This window comes from Schistocerca americana, chromosome 11, assembly GCF_021461395.2.
Source record: "Schistocerca americana isolate TAMUIC-IGC-003095 chromosome 11, iqSchAmer2.1, whole genome shotgun sequence".
NCBI classification, from domain to species: domain Eukaryota; kingdom Metazoa; phylum Arthropoda; class Insecta; order Orthoptera; family Acrididae; genus Schistocerca; species Schistocerca americana.
The window spans coordinates 176,367,895-176,389,669 of record NC_060129.1 but is presented as its reverse complement, the minus strand read 5'-3'; the positions used below and the strand labels follow the sequence as shown (position 1 = coordinate 176,389,669).

The window sequence follows — 21,775 nt, the reverse complement described above, 5'->3', positions numbered from 1 at the left end:
AATGTGATTAACTGTGACCATTACACCATCGTGCGACATTTTCCCGCAATGGGGAATGTTCAAAAATCGAGTGTAAGGGTACGGTATATCTAAGCCAAAATCACAAAATATCAGCGCGTGGCAGTATGTGCATCTCTGACGTAAGGAAAAGAAAGGAATATCTGAACCCAAACAAAGCAACAACTCACCATACAAACACCTGAGCGCGTCCACAAAAGGTAATGTTACGTATCTGTTGGAACAGCGACGGTGTGGCGTACTACGAATTGCTTCCCCGAGCTGTAACAATCACTGCTGGCATTTGTTGTCAACAACTGAGCGTCTTGCAGATACAACCCCAGAACAACGACGAAGAGGACAGCGTGAAGTGATTCTACTTGTAGTGGTTAATAAAAAAGAAAGAGAGAAGAAAAGAAAAGGTTGAAAATGTGAGAAGAAATCGTGAGTAAAAAGGTTTTTTTTAATCGTTAATGACCGTGAAAAAGGGAAAGAATGAAATTCAAATCTGACTTCGTATTACAGAAAAGCTATCGGACTTCGTGATTCGGAAAAGCTATTGTTGGGGTGGTCCTTGTGTCGTTTCTGAGCACAAGTTAAACCAATTTCCACTACAAAAATTATTGAAAAAGAACAGAGAATAACAAAACGTAACTGACAGGGGGAAATGGCGGAGATAAAGAGTTCATCCTTTACCACGTTAACATGTCTTCTTTCGTGCGGCGTCCAGGTCTTCAAAAATCTCCTACTTCATTTCTACGTGAAAAGTCTGCTCCGAAATCTTGCAATAAGTTTCATCGTCCAGGAATTTCTAATGTATACAAAACCGTCTTGATATTAAATGCAATTTATTTTACGTTACTTCCCTCCTCCAAATGTCATAACAACTTCCACAATATGTCTACACATTAATAATTTTTTTTCGTCTTCATCAGATCACGTCTGCCTTAAGCTTCGGCTATCAAGAGACAATCAATAAACGGATAGAAAGCAAAAAAAAAGAGTTACAATTTTAGTATTTTCTCTGCCGTCGAGCGCTCATACCGCTGCGACGGTGTAATTTATGTCTGAGGGAACGAGTGTAGCGCGGCGGAATTCAAAGTCCCGCTACATACTCCACAATGACGGCCCTGGCCCACTGTGCTAGACTGACAGAACACACTGTACAAGACTTGGGTTGGGAAGTCATTCCACACCTGACCTTGGGCCCTCCAATTTTCACAATTTTCAACATTTCCGCTCTCTATGAAACGACTTTCAAAGAACTTCATTTTCGGATGAAAATGCACTCCGAACATGGCTCGATTTTTTTTGCCTCAGAACCACGTGATTTCTGCAGCTGAGGAATTGAGAAATTACCTCAGCGTGGGCAGACTGTTGTTTATAGTGAAGGAGAATGACTCACCTCTTTGTTATGTGTAACTGTTGTGTTTACAACACTTGCCGACAAACGCTGCAGACTTATGCACCAACTCAAAATATATTCTTCTGTGCTAGTGATCGATCTCTGTACTTCTTCAACTTTTGTAGTCCTGTCTTCCTCAGTTGCGTGTAATATTACAGTACATTCATAATTTTTACTTATGGACCGTCTTACAGCAACTGAATAAAACACAATTTTAGGGCCTTCCCCTCCCCCCTTTTTTTTATTTAATAGTCGGCAGCAGAGACCAAAACATTGCATTGAAACAAGCGTTCAGTTCATACTGCTGTGGAATGAGGCAAAAAACCGCAAATTGGCATTCATAAGAAGAAGAACAACACCAAAAATGCAACAGGAGCGTAATATGTAAGAAATTGTCCACGCAACCTGCCACTGATGATGCCTTGCAGAAAATAAAGGCGAAACGCGTATGGCACTAAAATTGTGTTTCATTCAGTTGCTGTCGGACGGTCCATAAGTAAAAATTATCAATATACCGCTCCGTACTTCTCCTTATCATAATAGTCAGAATGTCTCAATAGTGAGTACCAATTCTCTGTGCTTTCAGGAGCAATATAAAAATTATTCGGCGGCCGTCTTAATTCTGGGAATTTGCCCTTTAGATCTGACTACTCGTGAGTGGTTAAATTATACCACTGATTACCCGAAAATGCGAACGAAAAGAAGAGTTAAACGATATTACGAAATTTAAACGAATAACGTCATCTTATTTGATGATCGTGTTGTGTACCGCCCATCTTCCTCTATAATACGATGCAAGCTATTTCGTAATGTCTCAACACCGTTTCTCAAAAATGCTTCAAATGGCTCTGAGCTCTATGGGACTTAACATCTGAGGTCATAAATCCGCTATAAGAACTACTGAAGCCGACTAACCTAAGGACACCACACACATCCATGCCCGAGACAGGATTCGAACCTGCGACCGTAGCAGCAGCGCGTTTCCGGACTGAAGCGCCTAGAACCGCTCGGTCACACCGGCCGGCCACCGTTTCTCCGTAACAAGGTATCTCAGTATACAGGGTGGTCCATTGATCGTGACCGGGCCAAATATCTCACGAAATAAGCATCAACCGAAAAAACTACAAAGAACGAAACTCGTCTACCTTGAAAGGGGAAACCAGATGGCGCTATGGTTGGCCCGCTAGATGGCGCTGCCGTAGGTCAAACGGATATCAACTGCGTTTTCTAAAAATAGGAACCCCCATTTTTTATTACATATTCGTGTAGTACGTAAAGAAATATGAATGTTTTAGTTGGACCACTTCTTTCGCTTTGTGACAGATGGCACTGTAATACAAACGTATAAGTACGTGGAATCACGTAACATTCCGCCAGTGCGGAAGGTATTTGCTTCGTGATACATTACGCGCATTAAAATTGACCGTTTACCAATTGCGGAAAAGGTCGATATCGTGTTGGTGTATGGCTATTGTGATCAAAATGCCCAACGGGCGTGTGCTATTTATGCTGCTCAGTATCCTGGACGACATCATCCAAGTGTCCGGAACGTTCGCCGGATAATTACGTTATTTAAGGAAACAGGAAGTGTTCAGCCGCATGTGAAACGTCAACCACGACCTGCAACAAATGATGATGGGCAAGTAGGTGTTTTAGCTGCTGTCGCGGCTAATCCGCACATCAGTAGCAGAGAAATTGCACGAGAATCGGGAATCTCAAAATTGTCGGTGTCGAGGATGCTACATCAACATCGATTGCACCCGTACCATATTTCTATGCACCAGGAATTGCATGGCGACGACTTTGAACGTCGTGTACAGTTCTGCTACTGGGCACAAGAGAAACTACAGAACGATGACAGATTTTTTGCACACGTTCTATTTACCGACGAATCGTCAATCACCAACAGCGGTAATGTAAAACGGCATAATATGCACTATAGGGCAACGGAAAATCCACGATGGCTGCGACAAGTGGAACATCCGCGACCTTGGCGGGTTAATGTATGTTGCGTCATTATGGGAAGAAGGATAATTGGCTCTCATTTTATCGATTGGAATCTAAATGGTGCAATGCTTGCTGATTTACTACGTAATGTTCTACCGATGTTACCACAAGATGTTTCACTGCAATGGCGATGTACTTCATGACAGGTGGATTGGTCGTCGAAGCACCATACCGTGGCCCGCACGTTCACCGGATCTGACGCTCCCCGATTTCTTTCTGTGGGGAAAGTTGAAGGATATTTGCTATCGTGATCCACCGACAACGGCTGACAACTTGCGTCAGCGCATTGTCAATGCATGTGCGAACATTACGGAAGGCGAACTACTCGCTGTTGAGAGGAATGTCGTCACACGTATTGCCAAATGCACTGAGGTTGACGGACATCATTTTGAGCATTTATTGCCTGAAAGTGGTATTTACAGGTAATCACGCTGCCACAGCATGGGTTCTCAGAAATTTTAAGTTCACAAAGGTACATGTATCACATTGGAAAAACCGAAATAAAATGTTCAAACGTACCTACGTTCTGTATTTTAATTTAAAAAACGTACCTGTTACCAACTGTTCGTCTAAAATTGTAAGCCATATGTTTCTGAGTATTGCAGCGTCATCTATCGCAAAGCGAGAAAAAAGTGGTCCAACTAAAACATTCATATTTCTTTACATACTGCAGGAATATGTAATTAAAAATGTGGGTTTCTATTTCTAAAAACGCAGTTGATATCCGTTTGACGTATGGCAGCGCCACCTAGCGGGCCAACCATAGCGCCATCTGGTTTCCCCCTTCAAGCTAGACGAGTTTCGTTCTTTGTATTTTTTGCGTTTGACGCTTATTTCGTGAGATATTTGGCCCGGTCACGATGAGTGGACCACCCTGTATATTGCTGACTTCTTTTCCATTTTTTCCTTTCTGGATTTCTAATGAAGTGCTTATTCGCTTTTTTCTTGTGGAGGGAGGAGGACATTAGCTTTTAGTGTCCCGTCAACATCGAGGTCCTTAGAGAGGGAGCACAAGCTCGGATTAGGAAAAGATGGAGAAGGAAAACGGCTCTGTCCTTTCGAAGCGATTTAGGGAAATCACGTGAAAACTAAATGAGGATGGCCGTATGCGGGTGTGAACCGTCGTCCTCCCGAATGCAAGTCCAGTCTGCTAACCACAGAGGTCGGATATTTTTACTGCCAGCCAAGTTTCTAGAAAAGTTTTAACATGAAATATTGAGTACGCTGTTTGAAGTTCGGTTTAACTATTTCACACGCTGAAAAGAAAAAACCGCTTGGCTTAAATGAAAGGAGGCCATCCAGGCTTCTGTAGAACAGAAGCAAGCCTCCTGGAAACAGCATAATTCTCGCCAGTTACCAAGGGGTAAATAGAAACACTATTTGGATAGGGCGGGAAACGGTGGTAATTGCGTTATTAGCGGGAACAAAAGAGGGTGTAACAGCGGCGTTATCGGAACGGGGACTTTTTCGAAATCCCCGGCGGTTTGTCGGGGGAGAGGAGATTTCCGATAATGGGATGTGAGCGACCGTGATTACAATGGCAGAGGCGTCGTTCTCAATGGGCGCTTCCTGGCGCCGGATTAACGTTTATGACGAGGCACGGTCGCCATTTTATTGGGAGAGGGGAAGTTCGGGGGTGGGGGTGGGAGTGGGGGAGGCAGGGAACACTAGTAACGTATATTGGTATCGAAAGCTGTTAGTCGATTCTCAGCGAAGTACTCGGTGGTCGAGCAGCGCTTCTTTTCGCTTGGTTTCATCATAGCGCCTCGCTATACACGGCGCTGGAGAAATACTGTAGACCAGTGGCAGCTTAAGAGAACATTACAAGAACATAAACGCAGAACAAAAAAATCTTCGAGCCGGGTGTACTCTCTCTCGCTTTTGCTGTGTGTGTGTGTGTGTGTGTGTGTGTGTGTGTGTGTGTGTGTGTGTGTTACCTTGAATTCTCCAGTACGGCGTTGGAAATTGGGTTTAACTATTTCGCACCCTGAAAAAAAAAAAAAGACAACGGCTTTGCTTTAACGACAGCGGACCATCCAACGCCTGTAATAACAGAAACAAGCCCATTGCAGACAGCGTAAGAGGTTTTCGCCAGTTACGAAAAACTGTAACTTGCTGAAATCGTAATTAGTGGCAGCATCTAGGCGATTGTGGAAGTGGCAGTGGAGTGGAGTAACAGAACCCAGTACGTTGTCCTCGATGGTGAGTGTTCATCGGAGGTAAGGGTATCATCTGGAGTGCCACAGGGAAGTGTGGTAGGTCCGCTGTTGTTTTCTATCTACATAAATGATCTTTTGGATAGGGTGGATAGCAATGTGCGGCTGTTTGCTGATGATGGTGTGGTGTACGGGGAGGTGTCGTCGTCGAGTGACTGTAGGAGGATACAAGATGACTCAGACAGGATTTGTGATTGGTGTAAAGAATGGCAGCTAACTCTAAATATAGATAAATGTAAATTAATGCAGATGAATAGGAAAAAGAATCCCGTAATGTTTGAATACTCCATTAGTAGTGTAGCGCTTGACACAGTCACGTCGATTAAATATTTGGGCGTAACATTGCAGAGCGATATGAAGTGGGACAAGCATGTCATGGCAGTTGTGAGGAAGGCGGATGGTCGTCTTCGGTTCATTGGTAGAATTTTGGGAAGATGTGGTTCATCTGTAAAGGAGACAAGAGTGTGAAAGCACTAGGCCAGATGGTTTCGCCGAGAGAGGGCACTTGTGGTATGTGCCAGACACTCGTGCGTATCTTGTCTCGATAGTTCATAGGCGAAGTACTGGTGCTGAACTGTTCGCATAGACCCTGTGCCCATAGTCATGTTGTACAAGTGGAGAAGATGTCTTCATTATTGACGACGCCTTTGGCACGATTGTTTTATTAGTCTCCATTGCATGATGTGATTTTAGTTAGTAACTACTGTATTACTGTGGTAATTTCACTGTTACTTAAGCTTTAGTGTTTATTTCCGATGCTAAGGTTTTTCTAATGAAAGTTTCTTCTTGTTCAGGATTTTTTACTTCTGATGAAGGTATATTTATATATACCGAAACCTTGGTCAAGAATTTTAATAAATTTTTTAGCTTTATTTCATAGCTTGTTGAATATCATGGATTTATTCGTATCTGGATGAAATTTTATACCGCTGAATCATAAAGGTGGAATTAATATTTCAATCAGTAACTAGGAAAGATTTGAATATACTTCCCGTTTCGATGTGAAAGTAAGATGTAAAACTCAAGATGGCGACCCGCCATTTGTCATCTATCGTTTCGAAGCTGCTGCGACCGCTCCTCGAAAAGCGATCTTCTGGCAAAAGGCAGAGGAAGCATTGATGACTCTCTTCCCGCAATGTTCTGTATTGGTTTTATTGGTTTGCATTCATCGTCACTGCAGTATACCGCCGAACTTGCCACTGCACCGAGAAATCAGCATAATTTCTCATGACTGGCGTGAAAACCAAAAAATGCCAAGGCAGGTACTCATCGTTAAAGTCACAGTATTTTCCGTAGTGGCTGCAACATCAAAATGGTGTCTCTTGTTTCGGACATGACCGAAAGAACAGATACCACATATGTAAATAGAATTTAAAAAAGAGCAAGTTATGACGACGACTCAAGTGTTCAGAGTCCGAGTTCTGGCACGAGTTTTCAGTTTTCTCGATATGTTCATTCTTTTGATGACATTAACTGTTTCCTCTGCCGTGTTTCACGGCTATGACAGCCGGCCGGGATGACCGAGCGGTTCTAGGCGCTACAGTCTGGAACCGCGCGACCGCTCCGGTCGCAGGTTCGAATCCTGCCTCGGGCAGGGATGTATGAGATGTCCTTAGGTTAGTTAGGTTTGCGTAGTTCTGTTCTAGGGGACTGATGACGTCAGATGTTAAGTCCGATAGTGCTCAGAGCCATTTGAACCATCTTTGAACGGCTGTGACAAAACGAAAGTACGTTCGTGTACGCAGACGCACTTGGATGTGCGTGCGCATGGAGTTAGGAGCGGTTTGTCTGCAACAGCGAAGCACGTTAGAGTAGGGAAGGTAGTGCAGCCTATGCCGAGGACAGCCTTCTCAGTTAAATACCATGTAGCGCTTGCTGTCTTTAGTAGGTCTTACTAGCAGTCATTTCTGAGTACGTATTTGATACATTATAAAGAATCACTCCAATGCATTATGAATACGCATTCGGCACCAAATGTTGTGGACACAGCAATATGGCGGCCGTGGCTTCACTTTTGTGTCGTAAGGGTATCTCCCCTTACTCTAACCTCCTCGGCTACTGCGCTGGCACCGCTACAGAGCCGGGGATTCCCCCACTTCAAGCCCGATCCCGCACCTGGTTCCCTCGTGCCATGCGTTTGCCGTTTGTTTTATTTTTTAATTACCCTTCAGGCCGCTACGCAGCGCTGCAGCAGTGCGGCCAATATCAGCAGGGGTTAAAAGCTCGCCTTTACGAACTAAATCCTCCCCAATCGCTCTTTTTCCTCTCGTTGTTGTTTTTCATTACGTTTTTCATTTCGCCTTTCCCCCATAGTCCCTCAGCTTGTCTCGTCGTGGCTTTTGAAACCCCCCCTCCCCACTCCAACCCGCGCTACCTCTCCAACACACACACACACACACACACACACACGGTCTTCCTTCTCTCTCTCCCTCCCCCTCTCTCTCCTGCCTTTCGTTAATGCCACAGAGCTAATACGAGGGGTCCTACGTGGATTGTGACGTCACAGCAGGAATTAGTTCGTTGTGTGTGCGGCGGGAAAGTCACGCAAAGTACGAGAGAGAAGGGGACCTTGATGAATGGCGCCGCGCCAGTCATTTGTCGTCACGCGCGTGTATGCGTGAGTGAGAGATGCGGAGGGAGAGCGAGAAAGACAGAGAGAGAGGACTCTTGTTGACTGACGGCCAGCAACAAAAGAACGCCGCACGGGCTGCAGGAAGTATGTTAAGGGGGCAGCGAAGAGAAAAAAAAAAGGACGGTGCAGCGGGTCTATGTGAGGACGACCAATAATCACTGAATTAGCTGGAGGAACAATCGGCGATCGAGTAACAAAACACAAGCGTGGCGGGGTGCAGAGAAAAACGGCTCAGCCGCGCCAACGAACTTTGCACAAGAAAATCGCGTCGCGTCCACACGTCAACAAATACGGGGTAAATCAGAACTCCACCGACAAAATTCAAAGGTCGCAGTATGGAACAAAACAACAAACAAAGTGTCTAGTAATCATGGGCTCCAAATTGCGCACCTCAAGAGCAATGAACAGTTGTTCATCTTCGTTGCTGTGAAACATTCGTGGTTAGCCTGTGGTGGCCTTACTGCGCTTAAGAAAAAGCTAAATGGGGAAGGATAATAGAGGAATAGTTCAGAGACGATAACTATACCAGCAGGACAATTCCTGTCACAAAACAGCGTCTGAGAGGCAATGGGTTGTGCACAATAACATTCCTGTAACCCAGTGGATCACTTATGTTGTCAACTACGCGCCACACACCACCGTTCAACTCTACCTTTTCTGGTTTCGCCTCGCCACGAAGAATATGATGCCATTCCTCCAGCCGGCCGGGGTGGCCGAGCGGTTCTAGGCGCTACAGTCTGTAACCGCGTGACTGCTACGGTCGCAGGTTCGAATCCTGCCTCGGGCATGGACGTGTGTGACGTCCTTAGGTTCGGCAGGTTTAAGTAGTTATACGTCTAGGGGTCTGATGACCTCAGCAATTAACTCCCGTAGTGCTCAGAGCCATTTGAACCATTCCTCCATACAGATTCAGACAAAAAAATAGTTTATGCTTATCCATTACGGATATTTTAGAACCGTGACTGTATATTGAATGTAAATAACTGCAACCAGTCACTTTTTTTCAATAATAATGCTTTGTTACATGAACCGGTTTTCGAACCTTTTCAGATTCATCTTCAGATGGTTGCAGTTGTGTATAACTTATTTACAAAAGTAGTTCAAATGGCTCTGAGCACTATGGGACCTAACATCTGAGTTTATCAGTCCCCTAGAACTTAGAACTACTTAAAGCTAACTAAGCTAAGAACATCACACACATCCATGCCCGACGCAGGATTCGAACCTGCTACCGTAGTGGTCGCGCGTTCCAGACTGAAGTGCCTAGAACCGCTCGGTCACACCAGCCGGCCAGATTGGGCCACCTCATCGAAAGTGTCCCCCCCAGCAGAGGCCAAGCCGTTGTTAGGACGAAAGGTGGAAAGGTGGACTCACCGATATTAATATCCACTAATGGCTGTCCGGACGCTTTCGATCAGGTAGTTTATTTCTACAAACGTCATTACGATCATGAGAATAAAAAAAACACTCCGTGTTCAGGTCTCAAGTGGCTCATCGGGACCATCCGACCGCCGTGTCATCCTCAGCTGAGGATGGCGTGTGATACACACACCAGTCATCCGGTCGTTATGATGCTTTTCTTTGACCGGAGCAGCTACTATTCGATCGAGTAGCTCCTCAACTGGTATCACGAGGCTGAGTGCACCCCGAGAAATGGCAACAGCGCATGACGGCCCAGATGGTCACCCATCCAAGTGCCGACCACGCCCGACAGCGCTTAACTTCGGTGATCTGACGGGAACCGGAGTATTCACTGCGGCAAGTCCGTTACCGCACGATCATGAGCGGCACACCCAAAATCTTTTTCTCCTGTTGCGGCAAGTACAAGTCTTTCTTTCGGTATTGTGTCTTCTATTTCGGTAATACATTGACGGAAAAGAAAACGCGACATCAAGAAGTTGTGTGATATACACGACAGTTGGTAGGCGTGTTTCTACATCTAAAAGACAATATCTGTTCAAATTTCGCGCATAAGAGTGGGGCTAGTAACGCGACTATGAGGATACTAATCAGGTTTGTATTTTAACTGAAGTTCAGTCTTGAGCACAACACTTACGTCTCAATAACATTGGTGACTTGTTTCGGTTATATTTATATAACCGTCTTCAGACCCATGGCTTCCTTGGAGGATGGTAGGCAGAGCTCTCCTCAGCTGCTACGATGTCAGTAAACATATAATACTCTATTGATCACTGTCTCCAAAAATGTTCACCAAAATTGCAAATCAGGTTTGCTATAAATACAAACTGTAGCGATCGTGAGCGTTTGATACCTTTGAGATTGGACGTGGCGAGTCGATGTTAGTCAAGATTGCCTTTAAGGTGGCTGAATTTGAACGAGGTTTTGTGGTGGCGCTACGAGAAGCCGGTTGTTGCTTCTGCAATGCTACAGAATCACTTGACATGAATGTAGCCACTGTGTATGATTGCTGGCAGCGGTGGTCACGAGAATGTATAGCCAAGAAGACCGGGCTCCGGGCGGCCAGGTGGCTCCACCGAGAGGGAAGACCGTCATGTTCTGTGTACAGCTCTGGCGCATCGTACTGCATCTGCAGCAGCGATCGGAGCAGCAGTTGGCACCAGTGACACAAGGAACCATTACAAGTCTGGTACTTCAAGGTCAGCTTCGACCCAAACGCCCTGTAGCATGCATTCCACTGACCCCAAACCACCTCCATTTGCGACTTCAGTGGTGTCAAGCGATTGCTCATTGGTGGGGAGGGTGGACGTCTGCTATTTTTTCTGATGAAACCTAGTTCTGCCGCAGTGCCAGTAAAGGTTGGTAAGAAGGAAGCCTGCAACCAACGTCTCTGTGTGCTGCACACACTGGACTACACCTGGAGTTACGGTCTGGGGTGCGATTTCGCATGACAGCAGCAGCACCGTCATGGTCATCCCACGCATCCTGACTGCAAAATTTGTACGTCTGTCCGGTGAGTCGACCTGTTGGGCTGCCATTCACGAACGGCATTCGAGGGGCTGTATTTCAACAGGATAACGCTCGCCCACATACCACTGCTGTAACCCAACACACTCTACAGAGTGTCGACATGTTGCCTGGACCTACTGGATCTTCACACCTGTCTCGAATCCAGCACATATGGGACATCATCGGACAACAACTACAGCACCATCCAAAAACATCATTAACCGTCTCCCTATCGATCGACGAAAAAATCGGGAGCTTCAAGGACAGCTCCGTGCCAGACGCCCTGTAGCCGGCATTCTACTGGCCCCACACCACTGCCGTTTTCGACCTCAGTAGTGTGAAGCGACATGTCATTGGAGGGCAGGGTGAAGGTATGTTCTGTTTTCTGATCAAAGCTGGTTCTGCCCCGGTGCCAGTGGTGGCCGTGTGTTGGTTAGAAGGAGACCAGTTGAGGGCGTCTAACCAACCTGTCTGTGTGCTAACCACACTGGACCTGCACGTGGAGTTATGCTCTGACATTCGATCTCCCTATAACTGCGGGAGCACTTACACGGTTTCCCATGCACCACGACTGCAAATCTGTACGTCAGTCTGATGATTCGGCCTGTTGCGCTGGCTATTCTTCAGCAGTATTCCAGGCGCTGTTTTCCAACAGGATAACGCTCGACCCCATACCGCTGTTGTAACACTACATACTCTACAGAGAGTCGACATGTCGTCTTAGCCTGCTCGATCACCAAATCTGTGTCCAACTCCAGCATCATACACAAACAGTGTCCGCAGCTCGTGGTCGTGCAGCAGCGTTCTCGCTTCCGGCGCCCGGGTTCCCGGGTTCGATTCCCAGCGGGGTCAGGGATTTTCTCTGCCTCGTGATCACTGGATGTTGTGTGATGTCCTTAGGTTAGTTAGGTTTAAGTAGTTCTAAGTTCTAGGGGACCTATGACCATAGAAGTTAAGTCCCATAGTGCTCAGAGCCATGTGAACCATTTTGAACACAAACAGCATTAATCTCTGTATTGACCGACCAAGTGCAACAGGCATGGGAGTGCATCCCACAAACTGACATTCGGCACCTGTACAACAGAATGCATGCATGTTTGTATTTTGCACTAAACATTCTCGCGGATACACCGGTTATTAATGTACAAGCATTTCACAATTGGAATGGCTTATCTCATGCTTACATTAACATGTGATTTTTCTAAGTTAATCATTTAAATACGTTACCTAGACAAATGTATTCCCGAAATTTCAATCTCTCCTCCCGAAAAGGCCATGAAGGCCCAAAGGTACCGACCGGCCGCCGTGTCGTCCTCAGCCCACAGGCGTCACTGGATGCGGATATGGAGGGGCATGTGGTCAGCACACCACTCCCGGCCGTATGTCAGTTTACGAACCGGAGCCGCTACTTCTCAACCAAGTAGCTCCTCAGTTTGCCTCACAAGGGCTGAGTGCACCCCGCTTGCCAACAGCGCTCGGCAGACCGGATGGTCACCCATCCAACTGCGAGCCCAGCCCGACACCGCTTAACTTCAGTGACCTGACGGTAACCTGTGTTACCCTGCGGCAAGGCCGTTGGCGAATTTTCAATACTCTACAATAATTATTTGTTGCTATTGACTTTTTTTCTGTCATTGTATGTGTGGCTATAGCTGTCTTGTAAGTAATGTAAGTGACGCATTGGACAGGTATTGGTAGTAAGTAACATATGAGTAATCCACTGTTTCACTCGGCTCGTAGTTTAAGAATCACGACAGGAGATCTCTTTGTTACCATTTGGTCAGAGGGGGTACTACAGACGAAGGCAGGATAAAATTGTGATGAAAACATGGGCTCTAAAATATGTACCTTAATAGCTATGAGCACTTCTTCAACTTCGCTACTATGAAACACATCTCTTCTACTGAACAAGAGCTCATGGGCCTTACCATGTGCATTCTAGAACACATGTTTACTGGGAATTTTTTTTCTTGGTTTGCTCGATGCTACACAATATGGAAGGCAAAGAGCTTGAAGTGGAAAATACATGTATTTCTTGGTACTGCAGATGAACGAGTGCTCATAAGTCTAACTACACCTTTTTTTCTTGTTTGGCCGATAATACCTCATAAGAAAGTATTGACTGAGTGTTCCATCGGTTCTTGGTAGAATATTTTATACATTATTAACGAAAATCTACACCTACATCCATACTCCGCAAGCGACCTGACGGTGTGTGGCGGAGGGTATCTTGAGTACCTCTATCGGTTCTCCCTTCTATTCCAGTCTCGTATTGTTCGTGGAAAGAAGGATTGTCGGTATGCCTCTGTGTGGGCTCTAAGCTCTCTGATTTTATCTTCGCAGTTTCTTCGCGAGATATATGTAGGAGGGAGCAATATACTGCTTGACTCCTCGGTGAAGGTGTTTTCTCGAAACTTCAACAAAAGCCCGTACCGAGCTACTGAGCGTCTCTCCTGCAGAGTCTTCCACTGGAGTTTATCTATCATCTCCGTAACGCTTTCGCGATTACTAAATGATCCTGTAACGAAGCGCGCTGCTCTCCGTTGGATCTTCTCTATCTCTTACATCAAGCCTATCTGGTACGGATCCCACACTGGTGAGCAGTATTCAAGCAGTGGGCGAACAAGCGTACTGTAACCTACTTCCTTTGTTTTCGGATTGCATTTCCTTAGGATTCTTCGAATGAATCTCAGTCTGGCATCTGCTTTACCGACGACCAACTTTATATGATCATTCCATTTTAAATCACTCCTAATGCGTACTCCCAGATAATTTATGGTATTAACTGCTTCCAGTTGCTGACCTGCTATATTGTAGCTAAATGATAAGGGTGCTTTCTTTCTATGTATTCGCAGCACATTACACTTGTCTACATTGAGATTCAATTGCCATTCCCTGCACCATGCGTCAATTCGCTGCAGATCCTCCTGCATTGTGTGAGTTTTGTCGGTGAAGTTTTGGTTGACCCAGTACAGTCCACAAGGCTACAACCCATTTACCGGTATGTGGCGGCGCGTACGTACCCCCCCCCCCCCCCCCCCCCCGCCGACCCCCTCCCCTTCCAACGTTCTTCAGTTCCTTTTGTGGATGAGCAGTTTTCTCCTCGTGGTCATATAGCGAGAAGCATGCGAGAGGAACTTACACACACACTTCGCAGATTTTTTCTTGGAATTTACACGGTCGTTATTGAAACACTAAACCTCTCTGTGATGCACAACGGCTCTACTGTAGCGTCTGCTGAGCATCTCCTTAACGCCTCTTGGGCTGACTAAACGATGCCGTCACAAACTGCGCTGCTCTTCTCTGCCTCCTGATGGGCAGCGCCTAAGAAACGGCCGAAGGAGTTCTATGTAAGCTACCTCTTTCTGGGATAAGTCCCATTTCCTGACGAATATCAAACTGGCATCTGCTTTTCCTACAATTTCTTTTGCGTAGGACATTGCACTTTAGGTCACTGCGGATTGTTGATCCTTGGTCCTTTAACGTAGGTACCGTCTCCAGGGAAGGAAGGGAGATTGAGCTTAACATCCCGTCGACATCGAGGTCGTTAGAGACGGAGCACGAGCTCGGATTCTGTCAAGAATGGGGAAGGAAATCGGCCGTGTCCTTCCAAGGAACCATACCGGCCTTCACCTTAAGCGATTTAGGGAAATCACGGAAAACCTAAGTGGCCGGACGCGGGTTTGAACCGCTGCACTGCTGAATGCGAGTCCTGCTTGCTAAACACGGCGCCACCTCGCACGGTGTAGAAATTCCTTCGCATTCTTAGTAAAGAAATTGGTCAGTTCACTTTTATAAAAATTTTATGTGAAAAATACAATACTGGCCATTAAAATTGCTACACCAAGAAGAAATGCAGATGATAAACGGATATTCATCGGACAAATATATTGCACTAGAACTGACATCTGATTACATTTTCACGCAATTTGGGTGCATGGATCCTGAGAAATCAGTACCTAAAACAACCACCTCTGGCCGTAATAACGACCTCGATACGCCTGCGCATTGAGTCAAACAGAGCTTGGATGGCGTGTACAGGTACAGCTGCCCATGCAGCTTCAACACGATACAACAGTTCATCGAGAGTAGTGACTGGCGTATTGTGACGAGCCAGTTGCTCGGCCACCATTGACCAGACGTTTTCACTTGGTGAGAGATGTGGAGAATGTGCTGGCCAAGGCAGCAGTCGAACATTTTCTGTATCCCGAAAGGCCCGTACAGGACCTACAACGTGCGGTCGTGAATTATCCTGCTGAAATGTAGGGTTTTCAGGGATAGAATGAAGGGTAGAGCCACGATTCGTAACACATCTGAGAGGTAACGTCCACTTTTCAAAGTGCCGTCAATGTGAACAAGAGGTGACCGAGACGTGTAACCAATGGCACTCCATACCATCACGCCGGGTGATACGCCAGTATGGCGATGACGAATACACGCTTCCAATGAGCGTTCACCGCCATGTCGCCAAACACGGATGCGACCATCATGATGCTGAAAACAGAACCTGGATTCATCCGAAAAAAATGACGTTTTGCCATTCGTGCACCCAGGTTCGTCGTAGAGTACACCATCGCAGGCGCTCCTGTCTGTCATGCAGCGTCGAGGGTAACCGCAGCCACGGTCTCCGAGCTGATAGTCCGTGCTGCTGCAAACGTCGTCGAACTGTTCGTGCAGATGGTTTGCCGTCTTGCAAACGTCCCCATCTGTTGACTCAGGGATCGAGACGTGGCTGCACGATCCGTTACAGCCGTGCGGATAAGATGCCTGTCATCTCGACTGCTAGTGATACGAGGCCGTTGGGATCCAGCACGGCGTTGCGTATTACCCTCCTGAACCCACCGATTCCATTCTGCTAAGAGTCATTGGATCTCGACCAACGCGAGCAGCAATGTCGCGATACGATAAACCGCAATCGCGATAGGCTACAATCCGACCTTTATCAAAGTCGCAATCGTGATGGTACGCATTTCTTACACGACGCATCACAACAACGTTTCATCAGGCAAAGCCGGTCAACTGCTGTTTGTGTAGGAGAAATCGGTTGGAGACCTTCCTCATGTCAGCACGTTGTAGGTGTCGCCACGGTGTCAACCTTGTGTGAATTCTCTGAAAAGCTAATCATTTGCACGTCACAGCATCTTCTTTCTGTCGGTTAAATTTCGCGTCTGTAACACGTCATCTTCGTGGTGTAGCAACTTTAATGGCCAGTAGTGTATAATAGCTGAAGAAGACGTCATTGTGACTTATTGCGTAAGTTTTATATAATTTAGTTTTCAAAATACTAGTTACCTGCAACAAATGGGTGTAGAAACTAAAATTTACATTTCTCATACTTGAAAATTAATTTTATCCATTTTTATTCTTCTACTGTAGTGTTCGATACCCAGTGGTATCGGTAGGTGCATATATGGGCTGGCCCTGATTACATCAAAATTTGCTACAGTGTTAGTTTTAGAGTACGCTACAAAATAGCTTCAGTGCAAGAGACGAGTGAAATAAAAGAACTTTTCAGTTACTGGAGCCATTACTAATTAATTCGGTACACAGCTGCAGAGTAGAGGCGTGCTTCAGACACGGACAGACTGGTCCTTAGCCGGAGCTCTAGCGCTGTAGACATCACAGAGCTACACTGTTTTCCTTTGTCTTCTTCTTCTTGCTTTTTCCTCGTTCGCTGCTCAGACAGCTGACGCTGATACACCGCCCTCTGTACTCACGGGTTCTCTTGATGGGGGTGAGGGTTGTGGGGGAGGGTTGTGAGGGGGGGGGGAGAAGAGAGAAATTGAGTCAGGGGTGGGCGTGCAGCCTCGTTAGCGATCATTACCGCGCCGAAAGTTTTCCCGGGGAAAGTTGAAAAGCGGCAGCAGGAGGAAGCCGACGAGAAACTGCGCCCCGCCCGTGTAAAACGCCCTTCGTCGGCAGGGCCTGCGGTTTGTATCTGCTGCGCTCCGCGGAAAGAGCTCCAAAGTGGATTACTTGTAGCGTACCCCACGTACTCGGCAGTACAGAACCCAGGTAGGGGGTGCGGGCCGCGTCTGCAGTATGGCTCCGTCTGTACCCCCACTCTACTCTCTTCTCGCAAGCTTTGGTAATTTTTCCGTTAAAAAAAAATCATCGACGTCAGGTCCTGTTTGCACGTACGAGTGTCATCCAGCAACTGAAAGGGTAGATTACGGTGGCTGGGGACTTAATCTGCTTTTACGGCTGCTCTTTTCTTTCATGTCGTAAAAATTTTGCTGACTGAGACTTCGCCAGTCACAGAATTTAGTTGCGCTTCTCTTTACCGCCAACAGCTGCCCTTTCCGCGTCCGTCATACGCTGGTAGCACCGGGCTTCATGCAACCCGCAACGCCTTCAAATACGCCCAAACTGTTAGCCCAAAGACGTTGTAAAAAATAACTAGACCCACTGATGGCGCTGCAGTCGCGGGATAATTTGAACCCTCGGCTGGACGCCATTATAGTGGTTGTAGTCTGATGTGTTGTGCAGTATTGTTGTTTATGAAGACCCAGATTCAACGTTGTATATTTGTTGGGGCGTACATACAGTATTTGTTACTCGTAATTCTACTGTCTGAACGTTCCAATCAAAAGAAGTACAATGGTGAAGAGTTGTGCAGCGATTAATTGTACAAATAAATTCGAGAAAGGAACGAATATTACATTTCACAGATATGTGAATATTTTAAGTTTTTTTGTATGTCAGTGCACTTGCTTAATAAATGTTTTTGTAACACGGTATTAGCATAATGTCTGTGCATCTATTTGCAGGTTTCGTTTCACAAAACCACAGCTGTTACAAAAATGGTTACACGCTGTCAGGAGGCAAGATTTCCGACCGACAGAATGCCACTTTATATGTTCTGATCATTTTGAAGAAAGTTGGCTGATCGGTAGTGTTTTCATGGTCTAGATTAGGTTGAAACTTGATAATGTGGTCGTGAGTTGCCAAAGCACTATGCCATATAAAACGCACTTCTGGTCATAAAATCTAAAGCAAGGTAGAGTCAGAAAATATCTATTAATATAGTGGGCAAATCTTCGAGTATTTTGATGCATTTTGCGTACATCTATCGTAAATGAACTACGAAAAATGCTAGGGGTCCAGTACATAACTTTTAGCTACGGCAGATTCCATGTAGCACGTAAGATAAATTCATAAACAGTGACTAGTTGCTGTTTGTTCATAAATTAAAAAGTATATTGTAGTAAAGCATTTAAATGAGGCATTATGTTTGCGACGTAACTCAAGGGAAGGCATTTTATAACCAAAAGCGATGTATAAACATTCGAACTCCGCGCGTCAGTTTACCACTCTAATGGCCGCCGCCCAGCTATTCAATTTGTCTTCTCTTCACAGTCGACCACTCGTGCGGTTGTGGGGGCCTGTGTTAGCCACGTAGAAAAAAAGTGAACAGGATCTTTCTGTTAAAAATTTAATGTAGTTAAATTGTATACTGATATACGTTTTCGCTTGAGGCTGTAGTTTTCCAATCATTAGAAGAAAAACGTAAAAAAGCGACCTTCAAACGGGTTTTTCTTGAATAACATGAAAACCGTGGACTCCAACGAAAACGTATTCCAGTACAAAATTTCACTATGTTACATACGCTACAAAAAGGTCCTGTTCATTCTTTCTGTAGGACTAATAGTTTGTGCGTACTGAGTGAGAGAGAATGAAAGTCTTGCGTGTGGTTTTTGAAGCCATTGCGGGTTGCATAAAGCCGATCGCTAGGGGCAGCTGAATCGCGCTGTATACACAGCTCAGTCAACATTGCCACCATCGACTTGCTGAAACATGATTAATCCTAGTGGGTGAGAAGCTTCCATTGGCTCACAGTCCAATGTCTATACTTCTGTGCCCTCTTTCGTCGTAATTGATGATGTAGTTGAGTCAATCTGAGATCATATAGGGGTCGTCTGCAGGGCAGCAGAGACAAATAAGAACCATTCCAGCGATGATACGAGCTGCAAAGGGGAAACTGACTACCCTGCCCTATACTCTATCTCTGGGATCTCCACGATGTTATCTTTCAACAAGATAACGCCAGACTGCACGCTGTCCTCATTGCCCTGTCCTGTGCTCTACCTTTGGGATCTCCACAATGTTATCTTTCAACAAGATAACGCCAGAGGGCACGCTGTCTTCACTGCCCTGCCCTGTGATCTACCTCTCGGATCTCCAGGATGTTATCTTTCAACAAGATAACGCCAGACCGCACGCTGCCCTTACTGCCCCGCCCTGCCTCTGTACAGATGGTGTAGTGTTGCCAACCTATCCAGACCTGACAGCCACTGACCACACCTGGTCGCAATGAGACTGTCACACTGCCACTGGGCACACACACCGTGAATGGTGGACTCTGGTACACAGCTGGAGCATCACAGGCTGATGGGTCCATACTGTCCTCATCAGGGCTCAATCCTACCTACAGCCCTGCCGGGTCACAGCCGATGCTGCTTCCAGAGGTGACAACCTGTGTACTGAATTTCGCACCCTCTATAACTCACAAATCACATACAAATTTAATCGTGTATTCTTCCTAGTGCACTGTACATGCTGTTTCCGTAACAGGGTGCAAAAATGTAACCGGACTTAAGAGAATGCTCCCCTGAACAGTTTGAGGTAGGGAACCTGGGGTCGGAGAAGCCAGCGTAAGGAGATACGGAAGTAAACTTGTCTACTGCTATGTCTAGTTTTACTGTTTTCGAGGTTATTTACAACTGACATGTGTACAAGTTTACACGTACTGTGTTGTTTATTTACTTGTAAATTCCTTATTTCTGCAAGGAAACAAGGACGACGATCCTGATTACTAGGAAGTCACGATGCAGTAGACCATCTCAGTGGCCGCCACCTGTACAGTACTTGAGGTTTCTGCAAAGAGTTCTACCTGAGTTGTTGGAGAACGTGGCCTGGGCTGTTCGTAGAGGATGTGGATACAACAAGACCGTGTACACCTACATCTACATCTACATACATACTCCGCAATCCACCATACGGTGCGTGGCGGAAGGTACCTCGTACCACAACTAGCATCTTCTCTCCCTGTTCCACTCCCAAACAGAACGAGGGAAAAATGACTGCCTAAATGCCTCTGTACGAGCCCTAATCTCTCTTATCTTTGTGGTCTTTCCGCGAAATGTAAGTTGGCGGCAGAGGGATTCACGAAAAGAACGCCTCCTTTCCTCTAGAGACTCCCACCCGAGTTCCTGAAGCATTTCCGTAACACTCGCGTGATGGTCAAACCTACCAGTAACAAATCTAGCAGCCCGCCTCTGAATCGCTTCCACGTCCTCCCTCAATCTGACCTGATAGGGATCCCAAACGCTCGAGAAGTACCCAAGAATAGGTCGTATTAGTGTTTTATAAGCGGTCTCCTTTACAGATGAACCACATTTTCCCAAAATTCTACCAATGAACCGAAGACGACTATCGGCCTTCCCTACAACTGCCATTACATGCTTGTCCCACTTCATATCGCTCTGCAATGTTACGCCCAAACATTTAATCGGCCTGTACCGCCCGACTTCAGTGTGGATGTTCAGAACCATCTCTGTGCTGTATTTCCTAGTGGCTGGATTGTGAAGATATCTAAAGTCACTAGTGTATGAGATCCAAGTGGGTACAGAGATGGAATTGGTTGCCATAATTTGGAAATTTGTGGTAGGGACTATAGGACCAAACTGCTGAGGTCATTGATCCCTAGGCTTACGCACTACTTACACTAACTTAAACTAACTTACTATAAGGACAACACACACTCATGCCCGAGGGAGGACTCGAACCTCCGACGGGGGGGACCGTGTTGCCACAATTGTAGCTCCCTGTGTTGCGGTTCGAAACACACCAGGGATATTTGTCAGAAAGCGTCAGAATCTTGTTACCCCATGTCATGCTTGCATTGAGCTTGATGGCAGCCAGTTTCAGCATATTTTGTAAGACGTAGTGCAAACGGTACGTTCATTCTGTCAGTGATGGTATTTCCAGTTAACTGCAACTAGTATAAAGAAAAAAAGTACAGAGTACTTTGATCTTATTGCTACACTACTGGCCATTAAAATTGCTACAACACGAAGATGACGTGCCACAGACGCGAAATTTAACCGACAGGACGAGGATGCTGTGACACGCAATTGATTAGCTTTTCAGAGCATTCACACAAGGTTGACGCCGGTGGCGACAGCTACAACGTGCTGACACACACAAACAGCAGTTGACCGGCGTTGCCTGGCGAAACGTTGTTGTGATGCCTCGTGTAAGGAGGAGAAACGCGTACCATCACGTTTCCGACTTTGATAAAGGTCGGATTGTAGCTTATCGCGATTGCGGTTTATAGTATCGCGACATTGCTGCTCGCGTTGGTCGAGATCCAATGACTGTTAGCAGAATATGGAATCGGTGGGTTCAGGAGGGTAATACGGAACGCCGTGCTGGATCCCAACGGCCACGTATCACTAGCAGTCGAGATGACGGCATCTTATCCCCATGGCTGTAACGGATCGTGCAGCCACGTCTCGATCCCTGAGCCGACATATGGGGACGTTTGCAAGACAACAACCATCTGCACGAACAGTTCGACGTCGTTTG

General features: G+C 46.1%; 1 protein-coding gene and 1 pseudogene across 1 annotated transcript in view; one reads left to right on the top strand and one right to left on the bottom strand.

The window, feature by feature from the left end:
• The window catches only part of LOC124553492 (protein PRRC2A-like), a 1,723,518-nt gene that overhangs the window by 1,027,355 nt on the left and 674,388 nt on the right, over positions 1-21,775 (top strand). The gene's annotated exons all lie outside the window — the stretch shown is intronic.
• On the bottom strand, positions 9,912-10,029 carry LOC124554315 (annotated as a pseudogene).